Below are 9740 nucleotides of genomic sequence, written 5' to 3' on the forward strand. Positions count from 1 at the left end.
CCCTGGAGTGTCTCAGCACCTCCAGGATGTGTAAACTCATTGCCAAGCAGGCTTGGCTTGCAATAATTGTGATGTTTCCACAGGGAAAGGGGAATTTGAGTGATGTGATGACCCCCGTGTACTCTTTTTATATCCATTCAGGGGAGAGCTCAAAAGGAAAACACAGAAGCTGGACAGACATTCCAGAAATGAAGAATCGTGGCTGGTACCCAGTTATGTGTTTGCTCTGGTTTCTGTAAGATCCCCTAGAAAAAAAATCAATGTGACAACTTTGCTTTCTGTAATAGGAACCACTGAAGAGGGTGGGAAAAGCAAAGTGCACTGAGAAGGAAAATGTGCTGAGAACTAAGAATTATTGATTCATGGAATGGTTTAGGGTGGGAGGGACCTTAAAGCCCATCCTGTTCCATCCCTGACACCTTCCAGTGTCCCAGGGTGCTCCAAGCTCTGTCCAACCCGGCCTGGAACAATTGGTTTGTTTAAGATTTGCCATAACAATCTGGGCTCCCAAGATGGAAATTAAATTCTGATAAAAAACCTCCACTCCATGTAGCAGGAGCTGAATATCTCACAGAGGACCTGAAGAATGAGCAGAAACAGGATGAGACAGCTCAAAACCTGAAGTCATGAAGCTGCAAGTGAAAGTTTCCTTGGAAAGGGGCCTTGATAAACCCTTTCTCTGCTGGACAGAATTCCCAGCCTGAGCCAGGGCAGGATGAGCTGGGGATGGGCACAGGGGCATGAGGGGCAGAGTGAAATGCTGGGGGCACCGTGCCCAGGTGCAGGATGAGCCTCTGAAAAATCCACCAACCCACTGCCAGAGGCTTCACACTCATCTCCCTTGTCAAGCGTGGAGGAGGAAGGGCTATTTTGGGAAAAATCCCTGGGTCAGACAGCCCTAACAGCGTGCTGTCCCTGCCAGGATGTGACACAGTGTCTGGTCCAGCTTCTGAGCCCTGAGATGGAACCAGTTCTAAATCCACTCGAGATGTGCAAACAGCCCTGTCAACAGCAGCTCTGGGCTGCAGTAGCCTTGGTAACTCTCAGGGAAAAAAATAACCTAATTTTCTCTTTCATCCATAAGCTGAACCCTTTAATTTGCTTTCAAGTGAATTAAACATAAGCCTCCATTTTTCTAATTCCTTTGTCCTAATTTAAAAGTACTGACATTTATCAAAGGAGTTTGCTAGATTCCCCATTTGCAGCTCATTGTTTTAGTATTTTTAAAATAAACCAGGGACTGATGTTTTTATTGCTGGAATGCTTTCCTTCCCTCCTCCTTTTGTTAATAACAAGGGGATATTGTGCTCATTTCTGAACTTTCTCTAATAACCTGGCGAGCAGCCTGTGTCCTGCTGTGGCCAAGGCTCATAACTGAGATTTGCCATCACTGTCTTGAGTGTCCCCGAGGGCACAGAATCTCATCCAGCTGTCCCTGTGCCCCTTCCACCCTTCAGGGCTCACCCCAGTGACCCCCAGCTCATCCCATCAAGCTGTTGGAGGTGCAGGTGCTGGAGAGCAGCCCCAGCTTTATTAAAACAGTCACACAGCAGCACCGCTTTATTTGTGTTTCCACAAACAGCGGCTGCTCGAACAACTTCCACCCTGAAATGCGGGCTCGGAGCCCTTGATCCTTTCTGAAAAGGAAATTTCACTCGTTCAGTGTTTGCACAGCATCACACGCATCGAAACCTTCCTGTCGGAGCGAGCAGAGCAAACACAGCACAGAACACAGCCTGGGGCAAGGAATCACCGCCCGCGCTGGGACACCCTCCTGGAAAGCCGAGCGTTCCCTTCCCGAGCTGGTTTTTGTTTTGGGGTGGGATTTGGGAATGGTGTGGAGGCTGCTGGGCAGCCCCTGGGCAGCAGAGCCCCGTGTTCACCCCTGGCATTGGGAACATCTCCCCTGGCACTGCCAGGCTCTCACAAGGACAAGGGGACAGAGCTCGCCCGTCAGGAGCGACAGCTCTGCTCCAGACTGCGTTACTCATTCCAGCACCAGCCTGCTTGGCAGCGCCTCATGACAAATCTCCATTTCCCCTCAGAATTATGGGCTGTATTTTCGTTTGCTTGCTGACCCTGATAGCCCTTGCACCGTGCATTAAGTTATCTCAGAGCATCTGATCTTCCCTCGGAGTTAATCCTGGGCCTTGGCATTTGGGCAGGAATGATGGGAAGTGTTTAGCACCAGTCCTAATTCCACACCCTTTAGTGGCTTGGTCCTGTCAAGGTCAAATCCTGAGGCTTGACAACATTTGACAACGTTCCTGTGTGCTTAGAGACCTCCCTGCCTGCGCTGGGGATGCAGCAGATCACCATTAAAACAAAGATTTATAAACACAGAAGGAGACTTTTAAACCCTGGGGAACGTGGGATGTGCTTGGCTCAGGAAGAGGAGCAGGTGTCAGCAGAAGTCACCCTGCAGGTGGGGAGGAATGGAGTTGAAGGCAAATTTAAACAATGGGTTTGTGATCCTTTTGCTGGGGTTTGGAAGTATTTCCATAAAAGCTTCTCCCAGGTTGGGCACAGCCTTATCCTCCTGCAGGCACTGTGGATTGTCCATGTCCAGCCTGGCCCAGGTGGAAGGATAAATAATGGATCAATGGATCAATGGATCAATGGATCAATGGATCAATGGATCAATGGATCAATGGGTCAATGGGTCAATGGATCAATGGATCAATGGATCAGTGGATCAATGGATCAATGGATCAATGGATAAATAATGGATCAATGGATCAATGGATCAATGGATCAATGGGTCAGTGGATCAATGGATCAATGGGTCAATGGATCAATAGATCGATGGATCAATGGATCAATGGATCAATGGGTCAATGGGTCAATGGATCAATGGATCAATAGATCGATGGATCAATGGATCAATGGATCAATAGATCAATGGATCAATGGATCAGTGGATCAATGGATCAATGGATCAATGGGTCAATGGATCAATGGATCAGTGGATCAATGGATCAATGGATCAATGGATCAATGGATCAATGGATCAATGGGTCAATGGATCAATGGATCAATGGATCAGTGGATCAATGGATCAATAGATCAATGGATCAATGGATCAGTGGATCAATGGATCAATGGATCAATGGGTCAATGGATCAATGGATCAATGGATCAATGGATCAATGGATCAATGGATCAATGGATCAATGGGTCAATGGATCAATGGATCAATGGATCAGTGGATCAATGGATCAATGGATCAATGGGTCAATGGATCAATGGATCAGTGGATCAATGGATCAATGGATCAATGGATCAATGGATCAATGGGTCAATGGATCAATGGATCAATGGATCAATGGGTCAATGGATCAATAGATCAATGGATCAATGGATCAATGGATCAATGGATCAGTGGATCAGTGGATCAATGGAACAATGGATCAATGGGTCAATGGATCAATAGATCAATGGATCAATGGATCAATGGATCAATGGATCAGTGGATCAATGGATCAATGGGTCAATGGATCAATAGATCAATGGATCAATGGATCAATGGGTCAATGGGTCAATGGGTCAATGGGTCAATAGATCGATGGATCAATGGAGTGAGGGCGTCTGGGGAGAGGAATTGCTCTCAGGGGAGGGGTTAAAACTGGGAATTTCAGCTGCCCCCAGCAAGGAACTCACTCCATAAATGGTGAAATGGGGTTAAGAGCAAACCTGGAATGGCAGAATCATTCAGGATGGAAAAATCCTGTGAGCCCCTCCAGTCCAACCACCCCCAGCACTGCCAGGGCCAGCACAGCCCAATGTCCCCAAATGTCACATCCACAGGGCTCTGAAATCCCCCAGGGATGGGCACTCCAAACCTCCCTGGGCAATCCCAATCCCTCACCCCCCTTTCCATGGAGAAATTCCTGCTGGTTCCACCCTGAGCCTCCCCTGAGGCCGTTCCCTCTCCTCCTGTCCCTGTTCCCAAATCCCAAATCCCCCCGGCTGTCCCCTCCTGTCAGGGAGTTGTGCAGAGCCACAAGGTCCCCCCTGAGCCTCCTTTTCTCCAGGCTGAGCCCCTTCCCAGCTCCCTCAGGAATTCTCCATTCCCTTCCCAGCTCCCTCAGGAATTCTCCATTCCCTTCCCAGCTCCCTCAGGAATTCTCCAGCCCCTTCCCAGCTCCCTCAGGAATTCTCCAGCCCCTTCCCAGCTCCCTCAGGAATTCTCCAGCCCCTTCCCAGCTCCCTCAGGAATTCTCCAGGACTCCAAACCCTTCCGTTAATTTCCTGATTTCCACTGGCAGTACCTTGGGTGTGACCCTTCAGGCAGAGGAGTGGAAGAAGAGCTGAGATGGGATCTTTGATTTCCCTTTGATTTCCCTGTGATTTCTGTTACCCCATTGCTCCTGAATCCATCTCGGTTGCCAATTGTGACGAAGTGAACTTTAAAAGGAAAAATTAGGGTGTTGTTTTTCAGTGGAACATCTGTCCTTCACTCCCTGGTGGACATTTTCTGTTGGAATGATTACAAATAAGAAAGTTTTCCTTATAGGCTTAGAAAATACCCTTTTAAAAGTAAAGTAAGGTTTCTGTCTCTTCTGGAAGCAATTAAGAATACAGAGTATTGTGCCTTTGAAAATTGAGCCTCTTATTTAACTGTCTAAATAGAGATTTAACTTTCCTGCTTTTGGCACCTAAGCTTGAAAATTTTCTTCTTACAGATGAAAACAGAACATTATAGAAATTGAGTCTGTGGCATTTTTATTCTGCTTTGTGAGCGAGAAAAAAATGAGGAAGATAATTTATCAGTATTTGCACCTCTTACTCTAACCCTTTTGAACCAAAATCCCTCACAAATGTCAGCTCCGGATGGCTCTGGAGATGCCATAAATGCTGATTTTAGTGCAGAGCCGGCGGCAGCGAGCCCATGGAGGGGGGGAGAGCTGCAGGTGCTGCCTGAGCTCCTTTCCAGGACCTCCCAGCAGAGCAGCGCAGAGATTCAGAGCAGTAAATAAAGAAAATCCTCCGCGATCACCCAGCGCAGCCATGCCCAGCACTGCCAGCACTGCCCCGTGTCCCCAAGTGCCACATCCCCAGGGCCCTGAAATCCCCCCAGGGATCCCAGAGCTGCTCTGCAGCCTCGCAGATTCTGTGAATTCTCCTCTCCCCGAGGCGTTCCCAGTCCTTGGAGCAGCTCTGGGTGTCCCTAACAGGTGTTGATCTCCCAGGGGCTCGAAGGGAGGAGCGAGGTGTGATCTCCTCCACCCCCTCAGCTCTCCCCTTCCCTCCATCCCTTGTTCTCCCTCCTTTCCCCTGCAAGGACCCCGTGGGGCTCTGCTCCCCATCCCAGAGTCCCGGCTGCAGGAGCAGAGACCCCGCAGGGGCTCCAGGCTCTCCTCGTGGTGGATTTCCAGCCTAGGGATGGCACTGGGGACATCACAGGAGCCAGGGCAGGATGTCTTCACATCACTTGTGGGAAATGGGAAAGGGAGAGAACTCCCAGGAAGCTGTGTGACATCTCAGGATGGAAAAAGGCAAGAATGCTGAGGATGCAAGGACAAGAAACAACGAGGCTGTGCAGAGACAGGCCTCAGGAAAATATGTTAAGCAAGAGAGTAGAAATATGTGAGTTTAATAATGAACCTTTGTCCATTGTTTTAAGCTTTTACAAGCAAGCATTGTTCAAAGCAAGAGGTGTGTGCAACTTTAATAATTGGCCTGAGCAAACACTTGTCAGCTTTGAACATTGTGCTAAAAGCTGTTAAAAGATTTGGTGAGGAAGAGAATTTGGGGTGTTGTGGTCACAGTGAGGGCTTTCACCATCTCCCATGTCTCACTCTGTAAAGTGAGGCTGATGATGCTGATGAAGTAAAAGCTCCAGACAGCTGTACCTGCAGCCCCGTCCCGTTGTTCTGTTTATATACATTATATATACTGTATAGATAATGTATTGATATCGTGTATATAGTATATATAATGTATATATAATATATTTATATAGTATATCTAGAGTCTATATATTGTATATATAATGTAGATATAATGTATATAATAATATAATAATAACAACATGTATCTATGATGTATATAATGACATTGTAAGAATATTATAAGAATAACAAAGACAATCCAGCAGTGGGGGAAGCAGTGATGGGGCTGCCTCTGGGAAATGCTGCCCAGCAGGGATGTGTTGCAGTGTCTGTGTTGTGTTGGGTTTTATTCCTCGAGGCTGATTTAGTGAAGAAAAATCCAGCATGGAAAAAGGAAACGCCAGCCCGGAGGGAAATGCGGGTGGTGCTGGAGGGGCTGAGGCACGGCAGGGAGGGAGGATGAGGAGGGAGGATGAGGAGGGAGGATGAGGAGGGAGGATGAGGAGTTCCCGATGCTCGTGGTTCATTGGACGGGTCGGGAATGTGGAATTGCCAAAATCCTTGGAGGTTCCAGTGCCTGGTGCCCCTCCCCAGTCCCGGACCCTCCTTCCCTGGAGCTGCCCTGACAAAATCCCTTTGTCCCCAGAGCCAGCGCTCCCGGAGCCGAATCCGTAATTACCATAATCGCTGTCGATTAGATCGGACAGCTCTGTTATCACTGTTAATAACAACTAATTAGTGAGGCTGTCCCAGGGAGCGCCTCTGTAAGGGAAGGGCTTTGTCCTTAACTTCTCATAAAGGATATTTTAAATCCGAGGGAGGCGCGGGCTTCAAGGGCACCGCTGCTCAGTGACTTCAGTGCCTTGCACTGTAATGGAAATGTTCCACAAATTCCTCCCCAAAACTGCCAGCAGGGAGGGAAAACAGGAGCTGGGATGGAAAACAGGAGCTGGGATGGAAAACAGGAGCTGGGGTGGAGAACAAGCAAGGTTCAGGCAGTCCTGTGAGGGTGGGCAGGGCTGGCACAGGGTGCCCAGATTTGCTGTGGCTGTCCCTGGATCCCTGGCAGTGTCCCAGGTTGGACACTGGGGCTGGAGCAGCCTGCGACAGTGGAGGTGTCCCTGCCGTGGCAGGGGTGGCCCTGGAGGAGTTTAAAGTGTCAGTGGAGAATGTTGAAATCCCTCCAACTCAGAGCGTTCTGTGGGTGTGTGATGCCCTGGGGGCGCTCAGGGGGTCCCTGTGGGGACAGGGGCTGTGGGTTGTGGCTGCAGGCTGTGCTGGGGCTCAGGGGCACGGGGAGCCCAGCTCAGCTCCGTGCTGGGAGGACACTCATTCACTCCGGGCTTGCTCCAAGGCTGGACTGGATGATCCTGGAGGTCCTTTCCAACCTTAGGGGTTCTGTGATCGTCTCTGACATAGCCTTGGGGTGGAACATCCATCATGGAACTGAGTTCTGTTCCCGTTTGCATTTTGGGGGGATCATGTGCACCTGAGGTTTTGGCAGCACCAGGTCCCTGCCCAGTCACCCCAGTCTGAGTGAGCTGTGGAGAGGCTGGGACGTGCTGGAGCAAACCCACAAACCCCCCAGGGCAGACATGACTCCTGTCACACATTTGTCCTCCCTGTTGCTACCCAGCAGTGAAAACCCAAATTTCCTAGAGGGAATTCAGTGCTCGGGCTGGGTTTGTCCTGGTGGAATGTTCTGGTGCCTCTGGTGCTCTGGTGCCTCATTGCAGGAGAGCAGGGAGGAGTTTCCAGCACAGGCTTCAAATCGAGACACATTTCAAAGAGCTCAGATCTCGGATTAGGAGGAACTTGGGTCTGCCCTTGGCAGCTGTCTGGACAATTTGGAGAATTCAGAGCCAGAAATTGGTACGGATTTCAAAGGGGTTTTTCCCACCTCTCCACGGCCTTGATGTTGGTGTCACCCATTGGTTCATTATCTCAGAGCAGCCCACAGGGAGTTTGAACTGAAACTTTGGAGATCATTTCCAAGTTCTCTAAGATATTCCAGGACTTTGACCTTACCAGCCTTTAAGGTGGATATGGTTAGCAAGTGTTTTATTCTTTCCTGAAAACAGAGATAAAATCAAAACAGAAGAGCTTCTGTTCTTTCAAGGACAAAAAGAAATCAACCTTTCACTGAACACAGTGTTTAGTGGGGTTTTGGCAAAAAAAAAGCTTCCCCAGGTTCAGTCTTCAACGAGCAGTGTGAGTATTTTCAAAGGAAGCAGACACTTTCCACACACACCAAAAAGAAAAAAAAAAGAAACAAAACAAAACAAAACAACAAAAAAACCCCACCAAAACCAAAAAACCCACAAAAACCAAAAAGCATACAAAAAAAATAAAAAAAATAAAAAAAGAAAAAAGAGAAAAAGAGGAAAAAGTTAAAGAAAAAAAGAAAAAAAAAGAAAAAAAGAAAATGAAAGAAAAAATTAAAAAAAAAAAGAAATAAAGTCTTTCATTCCCCTCAAATCACTCTTACAAAAGATGTAATTGTAAATATTTTAGCAGCTCTCCCCTGCATGCTCTGTCACTTTTTAACTTATTAAATCACTTCCTAGGAGAAATGCTGCCAAACTCTGCTTTTCTTAAATCCTCAATGTCCAGGTGTTTTCATCCTGAATCCAGGGACCAAGGGTGGACGGATGTCACAGCTACTGCCACTCACAGCAGGGAGCCCAGGGCATGGCACTGCCAGGGCACTGCCAGGGCATTCCCAGGGCATTCCCATGGAATTCCCAGGGCACTCCCAGGGCATTCCCAGGGCATTCCCATGGAATTCCCAGGGCACTCCCAGGGCATTCCCAGGGCATTCCCATGGAATTCCCAGGGCACTGCCAGGGCACTGCCAATGAATTCCCAATGAATTCCCAGGGACTGGCACCCCAGGAGCCCCGTGGCACTCTGCCCTCCTCACACTCCGTGCCAGGCCAGGTTGGGTCCAGCTGGCACAGTGGGAGGTGTCCCTGCCATGGCAGGGCTGGGATGGGATGAGATTTAAGGTCCCTTCCATCCCAAACCCTCCCATAATTCAATGACTCTCCACTACTCTGGAATAATTTTTAGTGGTTTTCATCAGAAACTCCGGTTCCTCTGACAAAGATCTTCCTTCTGCTTCATCCTGGATTTCCAGCCTCGTCCAGCTCCGGTGGAAAAGCCAGGAATGGAAAAGGCAGGAATGGAAGAACCAGGAATGGAAGAACCAGGAATGGAGAAGCCAGGAGATCCCCCATGGCCCTGAGGTGGGAGCCCCTTGGCTGTGCAGTGGTGTGGAAGGGAGAAGATTTCCTGCAGCAAACAAGTTCCTGTCCTGGAGCCGTGGCAGTTCCAGGTGACTCAGGTCTCCTGTTGGTCTGGATTTGGGATTTGATGCTGCCTGGGCTCCACCTCCCTCCCTTCATCCCTGGATGAAACCCAGGAGTCAGGGTCAGTGTGTGCACAGTGAGCACCCAGCCTGTCCCAGCTCTGCATCCCCAGCCCTGCTCTCTCTGGGGTCAGCACCAGCCCCTTCCCCTCCTGCTCCTCTCTGAGGCTGTAAAATCAAATGTTTGAGCAGAAAGATGTCTCTATTTCCTTTCTCTCAGTGACAGACAATTCACAAGAGCAATTTCCCCAAAGTGTTCTCTAGAGCAGCACGGAGGCTGGATCGATTTGTTTGCAGTTTTTGGTGGTGCAGCTGCCCGGAGCTGAGGCTGGGACTGCAGCTCAGAGCCTCTGGGACAATTCCTGCTGCTCCTTTCCTGCGAGGATCCTCCTCTGCTGGGCTGTCCCTGTGCTCCTGCAGCAGGAGCTGTGCTCTTAATGGCATTTCTTGTTGTTTTGGTTGATTTGTATTCCTCTTTTCTCTTTTCTGTATCTGTAAATCCCTGTACGAGATGGGGGCAAGGTGTGGAGTGTGGG

This window comes from Sturnus vulgaris, chromosome 4 (genome assembly GCF_052056855.1).
Source record: "Sturnus vulgaris isolate bStuVul1 chromosome 4, bStuVul1.hap1, whole genome shotgun sequence".
NCBI lineage: Eukaryota > Metazoa > Chordata > Aves > Passeriformes > Sturnidae > Sturnus > Sturnus vulgaris.